Below are 20,301 nucleotides of genomic sequence, written 5' to 3' on the forward strand. Positions count from 1 at the left end.
CTTTGCTGACAGCAGAACAGTCAGTATAATCAGTTCTCTTTTCTTTACAAAAAGGACAGCTGCCTTATGATGAACAAGGCATAGATAGGTCTTTCTCTCTTACAAAAAAATATTCCTGACTCAAGTTTTTTTGCTCTTCATGTAGGCTCCACAATGAGGGTGTTAGGAGCCACAGCATAAAGGTAGACTGAAAAATTAATTCCCCACTGTGGATACTAATAAATGAAAGTATACAATTAAATCATATTATAATTAAAAAAATGTTTTCATAGCAGTGACAGAACAGAAATTGCAGGCAATAATTCCAATACTTACCCCATTACCTTAGTCTTCACTATAGCTTGCTTTCTCTGCTGGTTTTGTTCTCTGCTTTAATTCGCTTACCTGACTGCTTTCCAACAATACCACACAATTAGAGACACTGCACTGTGCCCCATTTCATTTCTGCTAACACGACAGCTGTAGTCACCTTCTGTGAAGTCAACTCAATCATCTTCTTGCATTCCCCAATTCTTTGAGAATTACCAGAAAATGCTGGACTGTCTAATTAGTGCCTTTTAGCATTATTTTCTGACATTTTGCCTTTCATGACTCTTAAATCTTGCACATCTACAACTATTTCACACTTTTTTGCTCCTGGTTTATTAACTGATACTCTAGAAGCAATTGCTTTCTCAGTTCAGCCAGTTTTTTTCTGTGTATTTGATATCTATGCTTCAATAATGATAAACAAACCATTACAACTACATGCATAGAATACTGTGCCATGGTATCTCATACTGATAAAAGATTTAACTTCAAATGGCAGAATCATGAAAGAGTTATGCAGGACATCTCAAATCAGTTTTCAGTATTCTCTATGTGAACTAGGTCTAAAAAAAATTTCAAAACCTTATTTAGATAGTGACTGCTTAAGGGCAGATCAAGGTTGTCTCTAAGAAGGATTTTTTTAAAGCGCTTGTTGCATTTTTGAGTAATTACCTTGAATTTATTCCTTTATATATCCTTCTTACTGTATATGACTGTGTCATTTATTTTAGCTATACCATTTGGCACAATCTCTGCTTTTCTATTCTGTTATCAATTAGACAGAGATTCTTCTTCCTTTATTTCAATTTCTCAGTTTATTTCTTTGCAAGGAAAAGAAAGGGTTGACCCTGTATGGTTATAGTTTATCTAGGATGAGAAAATGGAGGTAGCGAGGATGAATCATGACATCTGCTGTTCTTTCACTTAATGAAAGAAAACCTGTGGAAGCACAATTGGGCAATCCTTAGACAGAATGATCAGTGATCCTTCAGTATGTCTAATTAAACGTTTACTAAGCCCATCAATAAGAATTTGGATGTATAACAAACTGAAAAGAAGCAACACATTGAGATATCTGTAGAAAATAACATTAATAATCTTTTCTTGCTTTCCTTCATAAGATAGATGAACTGCTCAGATAAACACAGAAATTTGATTGAAATTGGGAAGAAATTTAATCTTCTCTCTGGGTTTCCCTGAATCTGTTTTACATGTGCAGGAAAATGGGAGTCTGTCTGCAGGGTAAGCAGACCGGTTGCTGCTGACAACAGCACACTACAGCTGCTGTTAGCAGAAACTAGGATCCATGAATCCAGTTATTCAGCTGTACTTGAATAGCTGACAACTGCCTGTGTTAAGATCTTAAAGAACTTTTCATATTTGATTTGATAAAGGTATTCCACTTTTACTTCTGTATAGAATCATGTATAACTGTAACAAACTTAATGAAGGCAGTCCAAACTCCAGTTTCAAAGGTAATTCTCAGGAATTTCTATGTGAGTTTGGAAGCAAAGTGATGTTTGTTCTTCTATTTTGGTGCTCAAAAAGTTACAGTTCAGAACTGGGGGTATGAAAGAGAAGAGGAGAGTAGGAAAGATGTGAGATCTGAGGTTTGGATTAACTAGATTACCTGCAACTTGTATAAAATTGCTTTGGTCCTTTAATTGAAAGATAATCTGAGCTGTGTTACTGTTTGAATAATACATTTAATTATTCACAACTAGTTTGAAAGTATTATGCATGTGTTTCTATTTCAATTTTTCTGCTTTGCAAAGCAGAAAATGGTTATTGCTTTAGTAGGACCCTTTCAGCTGACAGAAGGGCAAACCTGGCTTCATTAAGATTAATGGTGGAGGGAAACAAAAAGCAATGAGCAGGGAGTTGTAGTGGCTCTCCTCCACATTAGCACCAAAAGGCTTGCTTATTTGTTGTCTTGTAATTTGGGAGTGCCCACAGCTGCACATACTACTGAAGGTTTTCCTCAACTATACAGTTTACCTGAATGAGGCTCTTTATCAGTGCAAGTTTCCTACTGCCTCAGACACAGCATACACTCGCTGGAGAGGGCACTCAAATAGCACACCAAAGCCCTACTTTTGAGGAAGTACATTCTATTCTTACTTGAATGTGAAGGAAATGACAAAAGGAAGAAATTGTTTTGCATTATTTGTTCTTCACTATACCAATGACTAATTTTTAAGAGTCAGTACTGAAAGTGAAGCATTTGCCTTATAGTTCCATACTTTCCACACCTACAGTTCGCTTCCATCAAATAGAAGTTGTAATAAATTAAATACTGTTTTAAACTTACCTACCAAACTTAGCTAAAACTGTATTACGCTGAAAAATTCCAGTTAGGGAACTGAGGATACGTAATTCTGTTCTAAGTGAGTCTTGTGGAAACACTGGGGAAGGTACTTCAGGAAGCAATTTAGTAGTCATCATTTAGCAAAGATTAGAACAATTATCAAACAGCTGTATATATTTCACAGACTTTACTTACACCGTGATCAAGTTAGTACGCTGGTGGCATATAATGTAGTACCAGAGCAGGCATCCCTTACAACACAAATCAGACAGTGCTTTAAATCCAAGAATCACTAAGCAACATGTAATATCAGGGTCAGTGTCAACTTCTCACCTTTTCAGGATACCTGCAGAAGTGAACTTGCTCAGTAGGGCTGGGTGATCAAGTTGCTATCAACAAAACCCATTACATTTAAGAACTATCCAAGAAAGCACCTGAAAGGGGGTGAGAAATCATTGTAATCTCTACCCAATGAAAAAAAAAAGCAGTAAACCTAACTTCTTCTGCATCACTAGCTTAGAATAAACCACACAGGAATGAAGACAACCTAAAGGAAGGTTTTGCTAATGTAGCATAAATAAAACACACTGCTTAGTTTAATTTGATTGTCCTAGCTTTCTGTCATATTGCTTGCAATACAGTTGCTAAAAAACCAACCTAGATGAAGGTTGGACGTCAGGGTTTCAAAGCAGCAATAGCAGGGGCACACATGTAACCCAAACATATAGGAATCTGTATGTAAGCCTTCAGCACCTTTCAATGCCACGTAATTCAGGGCGAGAGATGGGCTAGTCCTCAAACTTCTAAATTAACTTGTTAAACTTAACTTTTCTTAAACAACTCTTGAAAGAGTCTTCTGTTGTGATTATTACCAAAAGTGTACATTAACTTCTAACTAAAACTGCACTGAATAATGGCTTTTTCTTTTGATGAGCAAGTAAATAGGAAATCTGCTTGGGAATAACTTATAAATGAACCAATACATTAACTAACACACCCTGCTTCATAAAATGCTTCATAACTATCTGAAGAGCTCTGTATAAACATTAGTATTAGAGATGCCTTTCTGAAAGGCAGCTGCAATTGGGTTACAGTCGGGTTTGCTATGTTTTTTACAGGGCTTTGCATTTGATTAGCAAGGCAGTCCTGACTGTTTAGCTGCTTACGTGTATCTTCTAGCTTGTGAATCTCGGTGAGAGGGAGGGCGGGAGGGAGCACAGCTTTCAGGACTTTCTCAAAGACCGTAAGAACTATAATATCACTTTTTTGCCCTCTCCCCTAAGCAAGCCCCTAACACCGCAGGGCTGTAATATCCCAAGCTTTTGATTTTAAAAAGGGGGAATAAAAGAAACCAAACAACAAAGAAACGTTTTGAAAAGCCTCCACAAAGAGCGTAGCGACCCACGGAGGACGTACCGGCGCGGAGCAGCCCCGGCAGGGCGGGAGGCGCGCTGTCGCTCCGAGGGAACCCACCGCCGGAGAGGCGCAGGGCTGCGGCGGCCAGGCGGGCCGGGGGGCAGTGGCCCCCTCACGGCAGGAGGCGCCGCCCAACCGAGCCCCGGCGCTCCGCCAGCCACGGGACTACAGCTCCCGGCCGCCCGCGGGAGCACGGCCACCTCCCCCCGCCGCGGGGGCGGCTGGGAAGCGTGGCCATTCCCGCCCTTTCTGCTCGGCCGCGCCCGCGCTGCCGGGTCTCCGCCTGCGGCGGCAGCGGGGCGGGGCGGAGCAGCCGCAGCGCCGCACAGCGAGGCGGGAGGCGGGCGGCGGCGCGGCCCTCCCGCGCCCAGGGGCGGGGAGCGCGGCGCCGGCCCCGCCTGTGGCGCTCCGTGGAGCTGTTCAGCGCCCAGGTGCTGAGTCTCCCCCCGGCTTACGGAGGCTCCGGCGGCGCTCCCTGCCCACCGCTTCCCGGCGCGGCCATGGCCCCGGCGCTCAGCCGCCTCCGCCAGGCACTCTGAGCGCCCGCCCGCCCGCCGCTCCCCGGCGTGGATGCAGCAGCTCCAGGCGCCCCTGGCTCCGCGCGGGAACGCGGCAGGTAAAGGCTCTCCCTCCCCGCCCATCCGCATTGCATCCCCGCCGCCCCGCTGCCCCGAGCTGCCCGCGGGGCCCGGCTCCAGGGGCTTTTGCCTGCCCGAGAGCCGGAGGCTGATGGAGACGCGAGTTGCCTGGCAGGGAGCGAGCGCGGGCAGGGGGACCGCGGGGAACAAAGCGGTGCAGTGCATATGCTTTTTAAGTAGTTTCGTTATTTTGATTTCCGGGGGGGGGTGGGGGTGGGAAGGGAAGAGAAGAGAGGGACGGCTGGTTAACTGCAAATATCCCTGCTTGGCTATATTCAGGAAACAAACCACCTAAATATATTGATTTGCTCTTGGAATCATGTTAGGCAGCAGAAAAGATAAAGGCAGTGTTTGTCACACAGGTAAGGTAGTGCTATAGTCAAGACTGCAAAATGGTTTCCTTGAGTACCCTCTCCTTAGCTGTAGTGCTCATACAGATTTTGCATGGCAAGAATTTCTTACTTACTAGCCCCACCAAAGAGCTAGGATAAGCAGCAGAAGGTTAGAGCCAGAGTAGCAGGCACAGTGTTTCTGTGAATAGGCATCAGGAAAGAGAGGAAAAAATTCCACTGTATTTAAGGCAAGTTACATCCTACATGAAGTCATTTACAGCCAAGCGTTGTGCTGCTATGCCTGATACTTAAGGCTTCCTCTTAGTGCTGGGTGATGAACAGGGAACTGAGCAAGCATATTAAACACCCATAATCAAGCAGCAAGTGTTCTTAACCACTTGTGTGTGTAGTAGCTTGTGTTGTCAAAGGATTGGTGAGTATTCCTTAGCTACCCTAGATAAAGTAGGCTGCAGCTGTACATATATATATATATTTAAATCAGTAATACAGGATGACTTACAATTTTTCAGAGTGGCATGGGAAGGGGGAGGTTGGCAAAACAGAAACAGCAGTTTTCTTGGGTGTAGATAGTGAGAAAAGTTTAACCTAGGAGACTTCATGCAGCCAGACAAGGAACTTGCACCATTTCTGTGCTGATTTTGACAAGAAACTGAAGGACCAAATGAAGATTTTAAAAGTGCTTCCTTTAGAAAATCAAAGGCAGTCTAATTAGCGTACTCTTAATGCTTCTGCCCTGTATCAAGAAAGAATTTCTTTGTGTATAAGGCATCCCCTGCTTCCCATGGTAGTATATCATGTATTAAACCAGCAAAAAGAGCCAGAAAGGCAATTGCTGGGATCAGAAAGGCAGGTGTTTAAAACTAAGTTGTCGTGACTCACAGCAGTTCCCATGTTATTAAAGATTCTCCAGCCTGGATAGAAACATAGTTGTTCTCATATTTCATTGACTTGTTTTTTTTTTTTTTTACTACTGATTATAAGGTTCAAGTACATAATTCATTTCCAGGATAGCATGCACTTAATTTGTTTCATATAGGCTGCACTTCAACAGTTTTTGTGCTTTACTGTAATAAAGGAAGGTGAACAGATTGAGTACCATCTCACAGTCACTGCACATCCAAAAACTCCCCATCCAGTGGGCACCTTGGACATGCAGAGGCATAACATCAGGCCCTTAAAAGCAGCCTTTTAGGAATTGAGTTAACAATTATAATAGCACATTAACTGTAAAATTAAAAATAAATGTGTGCATATGACATATGACTGCATGCAAGGTAAGCTCCACGCCCTCCCCCCACCCCCCCACCCCACCCCAGGCCAATAGAATTAAAAGATTTCCTGACATAGCTCCTCCCTACCTCTGCCTTTTAGTCTCAGCACCATAGAAGCCTCAGAGCACATGATCAGCTATGTGTGATTTAAGCTATACTATTGAATTTTTTCCATGGGGAACAGTTACTATAGAATGACAAGTCAACCATTTTGATCTTAACAGATCTAGCTCTGTTTAGTGATGGTAACCATAGCATACACTGCTTAACCCAGTCTCAGTATCTCACTGTGGCAGTTTGCTTCTAATTGAAAAGGACACTGTTAAATCTTAAAATAGGTTCTCATTTTTGCATAGGAATGAAAGAGGCTTAATACCAGAAGGGCACTGTAGACATTTCAGTTGTGTATTTTCAGTTGCTGCTGCCTGCAACAGCTCTTGAGAAGCCCCTAAAATATCAGAAGGGCTAAGCAGCATGCTCTGACCACACCCCTACATTGCCATAATTCATAAACTGAGACTCTGTGCTTGCTGCCACATTTGTATTTTTACCTGGTCAGTGAGGACAAAGACAAAGCTGCTTTGTGCTAATAAAGCTAGTGCAGAATGCTTTTAATAATCTGATCTGGTCTTCCCAAAATATCTTAAAAAGGACACTTCTGTTACCCTGACATTGTTTATGCTAAAGGCTATTGCAAATGGAACATTTATGCTAATTACTTATATGTCAGCTCAGGCAATAAACAATCAATATTTTTCTGATTTAGGATCCATTGCAACTTTCCCTGTCCAGTTATGCATTCAGCACAGTACAGTAAATCTCAAGTTGCAATCTCTTTGTGGAAATGTTTATTTTAACTTCTATAGTAGACTGCTGAAGTCATGGAAATGTTTCCATTACACTTAAGTAAAAGCCCGTTTTTCAAAAAGACTTGCACAAAAAACTGACCTGGAAATATTTTCAACATTAGAGCCACAGTTATGGTCACAATATGCAGCAACATAGTAAGCGTTTTTTTTAAAGATTAAAAAAATCCTTATAAGCACAATCTGTACAAAAATGCTACAGTTAAAAATCAACAGGTGCTGTTGAAGAGCAGAGACTAGTGCTTTTTTACTGTTGTCTGTATGAGGGAGATTGGCAAGACACATACCTTTATGAAAGAGAACCGGGGTACCCTGCATTACTAAAAAGATCTTTTAATATGGTGTTCTGCTACCTGGATTATGGCCGAGATGGCCTAAGTATTTTCTACAACTCTAAACAGAGAAACAAATAATTTTATGTATTGTATAGTTCCAATTTCCTGCTTGAATTCTAGCAATGTTTGGCATTAAATATAGCTAGACTTGACTTATCCCCATAAATATCTTTAAATTGTTAGTATGATACTCCCAATTCCACCCTTCACAGAAGATATTTAAATGCACAATGCAATAAGCAGTTACTGAACTCTTACAAGAGAGGGCCTGCTAACTCAAAAGGAGTAATCCCAGTGACTTGCTTCAAGTAGGAAGTAATAGTCTCAGTAATTTTTGAAGGTACAGCTCCTAACTTGCAAATATTTAACTATAAGTTTTAAGCATTTGTAGCAAGTTCTCTGCAATACTGAAAAGTAAACAGAAGAAAATTGTAGCTGCTCTCCAAGCATGATTGCTATAATCCTGTAGTTTTATGTATCACAGGTCAGACTCACTGTAAAATCTGGGAAAACGTTAGACTATGGTTGAACTATGCCATTGTTGTAAAAAGGAAGAGTCCGTAATTTGATCTGACAATATAATGCTGACAAAGCTTTGTGCAGAAATATTCAATTCTGTTTTATTTTGTCTTGAACAACAAGTTTCTGAGAAACATGTAGCTTGGGGACAGTATCTATGCAGAATTACAATGAATACAAGATCTTCCTTCCTGCTTAAGTTCTACTCAACTTTGTTTCTAGTGTTTGGGATGGGGGGTAAGAAAAAGATGGTGGGATAACAGACAAACTCTGCACATAAAGTTGTATTTATTCACTGGGAAGTAATCAGATTTTAATGTTCCCCACTTAATCATGCAAATACTACCCTTTGATGGCTATGCTGTCAGGGTCACTCAGATTTTACTCTAAAAGCAGGCAGAATGCTGCCATACCTTAATGAAGTGATCGGCAAACATCCTCTTAAGTCAAAGCAGAAGCAAGCAACTTCATGATTATAGGAAATCTCAGTGAAGGTGAGAGAAGCTGTGAAATCTCTCAGTCTTGAATCCTGTACTACAAATCTGAGGTTTAACAAGTATATTTAAAGAACAGAGAGAAAGCACTCAGTGTGTGAGCTGACCCCAGTCTCCTCAATGGGAGTGGATGCCTGGGCAGCATGCCTGCTGTTCTGCCTCTGTGATGATTATTCCCTCTGGCTGCTGGCCTACTAGGCTTCAGGTTAAATGCTACTTTGTCTTCTTCACTCACCTGCTATTCTACAGATTGCATAGATGATGTGCCTGGACTAGCACCTGTTTGCAAGAACTGCACAAAATAACTTACTCTGTCATTCTTCAGGTTTCTTTTTTGCTTTTTTTTTTGAGACTTGTCTGAGGCTGCTATTAAAAAGTTAGTGGGTTCCTTTTTTTACTTAAACCTCCTGCTACTTGTCCTCAAAAAAATGCAACTTCGTAACACTTGCAAATACAGCCATCTTAGCTATTCCATATGAAACACACAGGACCAAATTCTTTAAAATTTCTGAAACAGCCAGAATTTCCATTAGCTTCAGTTTAAGATGGTTATACAGTCTTTAGATTTGGACCCAAGATGCCTCAGGCATTATAAAAGAAGAGTCATCTATGTACAAGCATAGATGTACAAACTTATACATCTATGTACAAGATAGCCTGTCTGTCCATTTAGCTTTACACCTGCAGATAGGGATTATTCTTGCTTACATTTGCAGGTGGGGAGCAGCTCTGGTGACATAATTTGGTATCTTTACTTTGAATGTGCATTAAAATTTCAGCATTGCAAATACAGAGTGAATAAACATTAAATTGGCATCCTAAAAATATGGGGAAAAAAATCTTAAAGGTGCCCTTTGTTAACATTCCCACAGCATATGTTTAAACTTGCACTTTGGAAATTAGCATGTGACCTATGACACAGCTCAATTACAGAACCAGAACAAGATTTAACAACTATTCAGTTCTGAGATCATTCAGAGTGCATGTTCTTCATATAATCAAGAGGATGTTTACTCCAGAAATATGTTACCAGAAAATGGGTTACAATTAGACAACATAAGCCGAGAAGTTCTGATTTAAATATGAAGTACACCAAGGCTCAGACTTATATCACTGTTTCATGGGAAAAATACCACAAGATGCACTGTGAGTTCAGTGCAAACTGCAGAGAGCATGTGCTAGGCACTGTTCTGAGTAGCTGAATGCTGCCTTAAAGAATACACTTAAGGAAAAAGTTTAATGTGTTTACTGTATAATCACCCCCCCCCCACTCCCTTGCCTGCTAAAAGGCACCAACTTGAACAGGATTCTGTTACTGTTACATAATTTCAAAGTTTAACTACATACAGCTCCTTAAATCTGAAAGCTGAGATAATAAATGCAAGACAAGTATTTTCTCTGTGCTACTTAAGATTTCTGTCAACTATTGCAACTCAAGCATAATCTATTTCAGTATTAACAATAGCAAAAATAACCTCCAAAGTGACAAGCCATATCTGCCACTCAAAAGTACACAAGTTTTTAATGTATTTTAGAAACTGACTCAAGGAGAAGAGAGAGAATCACAGGATTCCATCTGTCCCTCTTGACTATTTCTTAACAAGTTAACATTTGATTAACAGTTTTGCTTCAAATGTTTGGGGTTTTTTTGGTTCTTTTCCACCTATGCTGTGCTTCAAGTACAGTAGAAGCTATTCACTTTTAAGCAGAATGTCTTGCTTTAATCTCTCTGCCAAAAGAGGAGTTAAATAGTAACTTTACTCCCTTTGCTTACCCAAACATTGTCAAAGCCATGTTGGAAAAAGGGGTAAAAATCCATAGACTCCTTTAGGGTAACTGCAAAGAGGCTAGCAGAAAGATCACTCACCACAGGAAGTTGTACGGCTTGTTTTCTTTCTTTACAAAGTAGTTACTGGATGGAGAAAAGGCAGTTTAATCCTGCCTGGGAAGAGGTAATACTACCTCAAAAAAATTAGCAGCTATCAGTTGAGGGGCTGTAGTTTTCTATACAGGCTACTCCACCCTTCCCCTATTGCTAGTCAGAACTGTCTGTCACTGATACCAAAATCAATGAGAAATTCTAATGATAAGTGAAGACACATCAAAATAGTAAGTGTGCCCTGAAACACTTCAAATATCACAGACTGGAAAAAAAAAATTAATCAGTTCCTGGCTCCTCAGCACAGTTAACTTCCGTGAAATTGGTCCTGTCATAAAGATAAGAGATCAGAGTGTCATAGCTTTCTCTATAGAAGTGCTTCATCCAGCTCAAAGCTGAACTCCACTGATGACCCTACCAGCAGAAGGAAAAGCAGGGAGAGTCTAGAAAACACAACAAAGTCATAAGTATCTTATCCAAGCTAAAGAACTGGCAGAGAACAATAAAGATAGATAAGAATCTTCTTGATTTTATTATTTCCATGTGGGCTGGGACATGTTTGTAAATCTATTCAGAAAGTAGAAAAAAGGTTGTGTTCTCTTGTCCCCAGGAGTGAGAGCAAAGAAGGATAAAATCCATGTTGGAATCCCTTTGAATCTGAGAGAGAAAGAAAGAGAGGAAAAAACCCTGACAATTAGTGCCCATAATTAAGTCCTGAGCATAAATATACATATTTTGCTGACACACACTGGAGACGAGGATTCTTTTCTCTAGTCATACAGGATGCATATACCATCACATTTTCATGATGAAACATAATGTTCTTTAGAGCTTTAACTTTAAGCTGCATGTACCCTTCAAACATGGCAAGGCAATGCAACAGTAAAGATGACTGTATTATCTAAAAACAGCACTTCATTGTTTCCAGTCCTGGGGAAACTTTTCTTACTCCCACACCAAAGGTGGAAAAATTACTGAAAAAAGCCTGTCCTGATAAGGTGCAATTATGTAGATTACTCTAGTTGCTGCCAGGGTATCAGCTATACGATAAGCATTCCTTTGAAAGAACAATGTACAATGAAAATGAAGCACAAGTAGTTGGCTACCTACCACAGACCGGCAGACCTAATTCCAATTGTATACTGCTGTAAATGGATGGGCATATCTTGGGTATAAAACGATTTTTATTCACTGAAAGCCCTTAATTTTTCATTTCAGCTTCCTTGTTAAACTAGTAATTTTCAAATAACATGAGTGACAGAAATAGATAATTGCAACTTTTTAAAAACCAGCCTTCTGATCACTTCTCAGAACCTCCAGCTTTTCCAAAGCAAAACAGTAATGCAGCCAAGGTACATAAGGTGAAATGGTACAGGTACAGCTAAATCTTTATTGAACATAGAAACCTGTACTGAAGTTTCCCTGACACACAGCCCACAGGCTGCCACACATCTAATTACATTAGTCTTCATTTCAGTCCTGCAAGAAAAGGCTATGGAACACACAAGTCAATCTACAGGTGCAGAACACTACTTACCAGATCACTAGGTCAGCACAAAATAAATATTCCTTCATGTGCTCACTGTTTTGACTTTGCAAGACAGTTTGCACCACCAAGTTACCACAAACATGAAGAGTTCATCTCTGCCAGCTGATATGATGCTTGATTTCATTATTTCACAATGGTAAGGTCCTTCATTAATCTTGCAGGCTTTTCACACTAAACTTTCTCAGAAAGAAAAAGCTAAGCTCAGTCCTAAAAGAAACAAACTAAAAAAACACCCCATAGGTTTCCATTCAAGTTAATAATTCTCCTTAGGTCCTAATGCTTTTGGTTATTATTTTCCCCTCTATTTTCTCTCACACAAGTAAGTTTCAAGTGTCACACCACAGAGGGGGAAAAAGGATTTTTTGTTTGTTTAGTTATTGTTAATAACTACTTCCATTAGATCCATTCGCTCCTTCACCTGGTGGTCTGCCAGTAGCTACCTACAGTTCTTAGAAAGTGTTCCGTAACATGTCCACAAAGAAAGCTTTCCTCATTTTCAAATGTATGCATTTCTTTCCCATAGAAGCTAGGAAAATCCTGACAGATGGAAGAACCAGTAAACAGCTTTGGCCCTGGAAAGGCTGCATATTAACTCTATGTCAAGCAGAGATTACAGATCTAATTTCATAATCTGCCTTCTGAAGAGCTACTTCCAACAATGCTGCAGGGCCCAGCTCCAGATTTTTTCATTCAAAACTTACCTATGCAGAGTCTTTATGTCTGCACCACAAGTTATATCATATAATTCATTTTTACAGAATATGGAAAATTATTTAATCTAACTTCTTATTGAACCCATTATAAGTGAGTGGAATAGCCTGCCTTGTTTTAGAAAGTATAAAAAAGATTAATAAGCTCTACACAGTGATGCTTCTGTTACTTCAGGATGTTGCAGACAAGCATGTCTTGGTAACTGGAAGTGTGGCTTATTCAGGTAGTTTTAATAAAATGTACATCTGTTTCATTAGAATACAATGTAAAAACTATGATGAAGCTAAAGCCTCTGTATTTTCCACGACAGAAAGATTTTATTAACCTAATGCAAAAGTTAAGTTTTTATTCACTTCACACTTCCTTAACTATATTGGTTCAGATTTTGACTGATTTATTAACAGGAATACTCTTTGGTAACTGAGATTATTTAAAGCACAAAACTTTGAAATCTTGTGAGGCCTAATGATTTTTCTTTTTGCAGAGGGAATTAATTGAGAGATTCCTTTTAGTTAATAGGACTAAATAGTAGCTAGCTCCTTCTAGCCTAGCACATAAGTGAATTTTGTCTGCTCTTAAAATACCCTTCCAATCACATTCTGGTGAATAGTTTTATTCTTCTGTAGCAAGTTTACTTGGTATTTCCAGCACAGAAAATTAACATAGGCAGTGTGTTCACCTAACGATGTCATTCCTTGATATTAATGAGATAATGCTTAATTTGACCTAGGCTACAGAGTACATCCTAGTAACAAGGAGGGAAGACAAGCTGTAGCTCACCAACTTCTGCCTGCAGCTTTCCTGGGTTTCACTACTTGCATTTTTTTAGCATATCTGCAGCTTCACATAACGAGAGGAAAAGTTTATTAGTTACCAGTTCATAGTTGCAGACTTCTGGACATTTCCAGATTCATCTACCTCTCACAGTCCTATCTTAAGGCTTGTCATGACCACACTTGAGAACCTCAGTTAACAGGGTTTTGAAGACAACTTCTGCAGCCTCAAATACTAGCACTATGCCACCTTCTTATTGGAAGTCACATCCTGGGGGCAGGAAGTTTTTTTATCTGAGAGAAAGACATGAAATAAACTAATTTGCACTCTCACCCTCCTCCATGCTGCTGTCTTACTTGACTGTTTTCATTTCCTGTGCACAAAGACTGCACAAAAAAGACCTGGGCAGTGCCAGAAAGACACTGTGTAACTTCTGGTGAGACTACAAGCTTTTCTGTACCACTGGAAGAATTATACTAGCAGAAATCCTATTATCATTATAGTAATACACCTTTTAACTTCCTAGCCCAGAACAGACCAATCTATGATGAACACATCTTCACCAGCATAACACCATCACAATGGGAAAAGACCTGTTTCAGCTGCAGTGGTTTAGTTTGGAAACAAACCTTCCTTGCATAGAAAGTGCCTCACGAGGGGTATTAACTAACAGGCCTAAATTCACCCTGGAGGTCATAAGCACAGTGGGGAAATAAAATCCAGCTTACTATTAGTTACCACTGTAAGCACATGCAGTTTTCTTTATCATTAAGAAACAATACGTGTGAAAGACACTTAGAAGATGACAAACAGCAACGTCTAGCATGCAAATCAGTATCCCAGGAGTTTTAATCTCCTGGGACCTTCTTCATGAGGACAGCTGCTTGCCTGACTAATTGGTGCTAGCAATAAAAAATATTTGAATTTGTCACGGTAAGGAGCAGAGGGTTTGAGAAAGGATTATCAACACACATAAAAAAAATATCTGGTATGCTTCTATCTTTATTTGTATTACTATCTATGTAATACATTTCTACCCCTGAAAATTGCACTAACACCAAGTGTTAGTTTGTAATGCTCTAAACACTATCTAAACGAACAGCAGATATTGGCAGTTATAAAGCAGGTATAGTGTACAAAAATAAACCACTACTATAATAAGGGTCTTCATAAAGCAATTCTGCATCCAGGCCCAAGAAGCTTACAAGCAAATAGAACTTTTCATCAAAAACATTGCTAGGTTGTTTAGCAATATGCCAGCCCCTGAGCTACAAGACAATATATCCTATCTGCAACCCTGATACTACTACAAAGAAGTTGTTCTCTAACTTCTTGATAAAAGATATCCATTTTACATTTCTCAGGCGCTGTTACCTGACTTACATCTAGTATTTAGATGCCTCTTTCAGAGATTTTGAATAATGGATTAGAACAGAACTGGATTAGACTTCCCTTGCATTCAGACATGCACTATCCAGCGGGAATTCAGGGGCAAGCTAGGTTGTCAAATTGAAGAAAATCTCTCAAAATTTCAGGAAAAGAAATGAAGTGATAGACAGACAAGTCACAAAAGAACCTGGAAAAAGCAGAAGGCTGAAGAAAGCAGCCATAAGTGCCAAGGACCAAATAGGGAGGATTGAAATATCCTATATTTGTGTGCAGCAACAATTGTTTTAAAAGCTTCTGAATAAAAAATTAACAGCTGATGGTGTATGCACTAGGACTTGCATCTAGTCTGAGAAGGAGGGCTGTTAAGATAGCGAGTGAGCCAGCAAGACAGATGGCTGGTGAAGGAACTGACACTGCAAGAGCTAGAACATTCAGTAAAAAGGAAAAACAACAGCTATACCCATGAAGGAACTGCTGCCAAGCACGTAAGTGAAGTGAGAGGAATCATGCAATTTCAACAGTTTCTATAAAAATGTGGATGATGTGCTGAACTGCCGGAAATGTGTAAGCGACCCCAAGCCTGACAGTTCAGCATCAGTGGAGAAGCAAAGAGACAATGGAATGATAAAAAGGTCACATATTACCCGAAAAAACCAGCAGGGAACAGTTCAGAGATGTAGAAGTGATTTCACAAGTGAGTACAGAAAATGCTCAATAGACATAAACACCAAAAAGATAAATCTATCACCTAGAATTAATTTGCAAAAAGCTAGCTTTTGGTATTCAATACGAAAAATGGTGTCAGAAGCTAAGAATTGTGACTCCCGCCCTGCCAATTTAAAGTCTGCCCCTCAATCTAAAGTCTTCTAAAAAGAAAATAGTTTCCACAAAGCTTGTACTTCTCACAACTACAGATTTACTTCCAGATGTTCATAGCAGTCAACCGCAATACCTGGATCTTGAGACTTACTTAATATTTGTAATCGAATTTTCAATCAATAATATGTGTAATCAAAAATCATGCTTTCAAATCCTACAAATAGTGCAATCCGTGTCTCTTCATATTTACAAATAAAATACCCTGGAAAATCTGGCCATATTCTTGGAAACAGAGTGACTTAAATGTACAGGGGGTGGCAGTTGCAGGAAGAACAAGAATTGAGAATGCACAGGGAGGTGTCCTGAGATCTCATGAAAACTGATCTTAAATTTTATTAGCACTTGATACCATCATAAGAAGCAATAGTTCTGTCAAAAATGGAGATACATAATAACACCCTAAATGGGCACCTAAAAAAAAGTTTCTACATTGACTACTGATTGGCCAATTTACTTTTTCTTACTACTTTTCCAGCCCATTACTGCTGCCATTCATTGAGAACAATAAGAAAGCTGCATCCTTCTTTTGAGTCTGCGATGTTGTTTATGTATTTACAGTTGCATTACTATAGGGTTATATACTTCAGTACATGCTGTTTTCATGAAACGTGTACTTGTACTGTATAATATTAAAGAGTGTTTAAGCTGGAAAGTTCAAGATAAAAAGTTCATTGTTGAAGACAGCTCTTCCGAAATTCTTTTTAAGCTGTGCTGAGATGTTTACCACTACTGCAGAGGAAAAATGGCTATGGCATGGACAAGTAGAATATTAAAAATCCTGTCAAATTTCTTACAGAATAAGATTATCTTTCTGGTATTTGGAAAATTAGATTACTTTCCAAGACGCAGAAAGATTTTTAATACACAGGCCAGGCAACCTAATGAAATAAACAGTATGGGATGGCTCCAAAACATTATAGATCACATGTTAATGCAAAAAGCCAACATAATTATGAAGTACCTATCCCAGGCTTTTGAGTACATAAAATAGATTTAGACAAACCACTAATGTTATAATGAGTATAAAAATCATCATCAGAATGACAAAAATAAGTCAGTGTGACTGACAAAAACTAATTAACATGCTTACAGCTCAGAGGGAAAAAAAGCAGTTTAAGAGTCATCATCAGCAAGACTACCTAAGTCTACTACTAATCAAGCTACTTTAAAGAGGCAGGTAGTACAAGTCTTAGCTGAAACCATTCTCTCCGAAAACTATAGAGAACTTGTATATCAATTGGAAGTTTCTTGCATTAAGTGGAAACAGGCTCACAGAGAGCTGATAGAGCTCAACCTCCCCACAAACCCCACACCCCACTATCTATCTATAGATGTATCAGAAATTAAAACATACTTTCATGGTATTTCCCTTCTTCTTCTTCAGGCCATCACAAGTTTCCTTTTCCTAGCTTTTTGTTGCATTCTAGTTCTGCTAGGTCACAGCAACACGAAGCAAGTGAGAGGGAAGGAAAGCCATTGCTGCTACATGGAAATCACAGAATCATTTAGGCTGGAAAAGACCTTTGGTATCATCAGGTCCAACTGTTAACCCAGCACTGCCAAGTCCACCATGAAGCCATGTCCCTAAGCGCTACACCTACACATCTTTTAAATACCTTGAGGGATGGTGACTCAGCCACCTCCCTGGGCAGCATGTTCCAGTGCTTGACAACCCTTTTGGTGAGGGAATTTTTCCTAATAACCAATTTAAATCTCCCCTTGCATAACTTGAGGCCATTTCCTCTTGTCCTATTGCTTATTACTTGGGAGAGGAGATCAACAGCCACCTTGCTACAGCCTCCTTTCAGGTAGCCATAGAAAGGATGCCAGGAGGGACTCAGTGACAAAAAATGTTAAAACGCCAAACAGGTAACATCAGCAGCTCTTCTACATCCCAGAGAGGATTACTATCTCTCCCATGCAGCCCACACTTAATGCAGTCAACTTCTGCCAGGCTTACACTCAGTAATCCGATTCCATACCTTAGTCACCTCCCAGTTTAGGAACTGGTAGAAGTGGGCTAATAGTCAGCAAGGCAGCCAGGCTGTTTGGTATCAATGAAGATGGCAGAGTCCTTTAATCATAATCGGTTAAGGCATCTCCTTCCTGGTTTAGAAACAGCCTGCGATGTTAGAAGTTTGATAGTATTGTAAAGATATAGCTAAGGTAAAGCAAGGCTATTCCTCAAGAGGGCACTGACACTTTACTTCTGAAGCTACCATTAGATACCTCCAAACAAATACAACATTGAGAAGAATAACATACAGATTATGCTTCATCTGGAGAACACCAGCTGATGTTTCACTCTTCACCAAAGTTAGGCATTTGGCTCCCAAGAAGAACGAAGTCTTTCTTTCACCACGCCGCCTCACAGCGTTAACCACCATCACTTCACACCCTCCTCAGCCTTACAGCTGTCACACAGCGCTGCCCTCGCCTCTGGTTGGTGCTTTCTCGGCGTGTCTCCGCCTCTGCTGCCGAGCGGCCAATCAGAGCGGGGCTGGCGGGAAGGCGGGCTCTCCGCTGTCGCGCCTGTTGGGGAGCGAGGCCACCATTGCAGCGTCCTCAGGGCAGGCGAGGACCGGTTCAGTTTGAACGTGCAGCCGCCTCAGGGGAGGTAAGCCCGTAGGCGGTAACCAAAACTGGCTTCCTTCGTTCATCTCTCCCTTGGCCTTATCACCCTAGCCTTGCAGAAGAAGGGGAAGAAAAAAAAAAAAAAGAGAGGAGAGGGGAGAAAAAAGTGTGGAGGAGCACAGAAAATAGCGGCAGCTGAGAGAGAGGCTGAGGAGACCCGGGATGTGAAGAGAGTCAGGGAGTGGGAAGGCCTGCTATTGTCAGGCTTCCTCCATTACCCTGCTCCTCGGAGTGTCAATTTCTGTGTGTAAAGCTCTCTTAATTATGTTTCTCCATTATTGTCCTTGGGAAATTAACCCTGCTAGGCAGCATGGAGGAAAGATGTTTAAATGGAAATAGCTTTATTAAATCATTAAATGCTTTATTAAATAATTTGTTACTAAATAAGCACTGCTTTAATAGGAAGATTGTGTAAGACACTGAGGCTTTGGGTTTTTCTCATGTGAGGATCCTTACCCAGACTGTACCAGGCTGAGATCAAAGCAACCTGGTTGTTGTTTTTGTTGAAAGGGGAGGTCTGAGGTGAGAATCGATGTGCCTGCTTGTAGTGCATCTCATGAGTGACCAGCCCATCCCACAAAACACAGAGTTAATCAAAACGAACAACTGATGATAAATAAATCTTAGAGGGGAATTTCTTTCTGCTGAATTTACTGAAAAATGAAAGAAGTAGAGTCTGTCTGTGGTCCTCTTCCTCTTCAGTGGGTGAACCTGTAAGTTGGATAAACGCTCTTGATCTTGAGGGTAGGCTGTGGTGGAGCTTTTCTCTGAGTCTGTATTAGATTTTATTGAGACAGTGGATATTAGGAACTGAGGATCAAATTGATTAACTATTCTGTGTTATGTTTGCTCAAGGGGCAGGAAGGAAACATTAAATTACACCCACTTGAAGTTACTTGCTAATGAATAATGTAATTATACGCTAGGGTATTAGAAGGTTTTTACATTAAGTCCCTGATGTTTTTGTTGTCTCATAAGAATCATCTATGTTTAGATAAGCTAGAATTAACATTGGCTCTTTAAAAAGTCTATATTTTTAACTGGGGTAAAGAGAGTTTGTGTTAGGAAAATAACGTTTAAATTATTAGAGCAGGTGGTAGTAGTAAAAAGCCAAACACTTCTACATTAGATGTCATGCACATCTTTTAAAGGCAAGAGTTCCTTAAAAGATGCTTGGAGACTTCTCCTTATAGTTCTGATCACAGCATGCAAAAAAGTCCGATGATTCTACTTTTTCTGTGTGGCTGTTCAGGGAATTAATGGAATCTGACTTTATAGTGTAGTAACTTTATGAACTGGCCAAAGCTGTCATTTCAGTTTTACATTTGAACATCAAAGTTTAAGCAACTACTGTACTGCTAAATTCAGATATCCTTAAAGAAACTCCAATAACAAAACAACTTTTATTCATGTTTTTGGGACAAAGAATTGTGCTGAAGGCAGAATTTTGGCCTTGATATTCCGTATTTTATATTAAAATTCAAAGTTGTTGTGAAAGCTTCAAAATGTATAATTCAATCTCATTTTGCACAGCAGTTTCTTTTAGGAAGTGATTCCTGGAGCATGTGGTAAAGCTAAGTGATACCATCATAGTCCACTTAAATAACAAATGGCTATGTTCTGTTTTGCAATTGTATAAATTTTCAGTTGGATGAATATTCTATTCTTGTCTTTTGTGGCCACGTTGTGTAAACTCAGTTCATTTACATAGATTCAACCTGATTTGTTTACAGGAAAATAAAGTTTTGAGGGATTGCTGCATTTTCTTTCAGGCCAGTGCATTGTTCTGGCTCTAATCTACTCTTACTGGCAACACCATAAGCTGACACTAGTGAGGAACTGGCAAAAGGAAGAGGTGCTCAGTTCTAGGTCAGAAAGACTAATATATAAATAAAACAGGGGCTAAGCCAAAATTGGCCTGTGGACAGTGCCAGTACCTGTAGTAGTAGTAAGCTTTCTTACTTATTATTCAGTTTG

At 39.9% G+C, this 20,301-nt stretch overlaps 1 protein-coding gene and 1 long non-coding RNA gene across 2 annotated transcripts in view; one reads left to right on the top strand and one right to left on the bottom strand.

Moving 5' to 3' along the window:
- The window catches only part of LOC129785641 (uncharacterized), a 99,659-nt gene extending 95,503 nt beyond the window's left edge, over positions 1 to 4,156 (bottom strand). Inside the window, exons 1-2 of the long non-coding RNA XR_008749794.1 lie at positions 4,034 to 4,156; positions 2,951 to 3,051 (exon numbers count right to left, since the gene is read on the bottom strand). This is a non-coding gene — a long non-coding RNA (uncharacterized LOC129785641). The remainder of the gene's footprint in view (positions 1 to 2,950; positions 3,052 to 4,033) is intronic.
- A 188-nt stretch (positions 4,157 to 4,344) lies between these two features.
- SMPD3 (sphingomyelin phosphodiesterase 3) overlaps positions 4,345 to 20,301 on the top strand; it is a 120,768-nt gene continuing 104,811 nt past the window's right edge. Inside the window, exon 1 of the mRNA XM_055818951.1 lies at positions 4,345 to 4,649. The gene's annotated coding sequence lies outside the window, so the exon portion shown is untranslated. The remainder of the gene's footprint in view (positions 4,650 to 20,301) is intronic.

This window comes from Falco peregrinus, chromosome 14 (assembly GCF_023634155.1).
Source record: "Falco peregrinus isolate bFalPer1 chromosome 14, bFalPer1.pri, whole genome shotgun sequence".
NCBI lineage: Eukaryota > Metazoa > Chordata > Aves > Falconiformes > Falconidae > Falco > Falco peregrinus.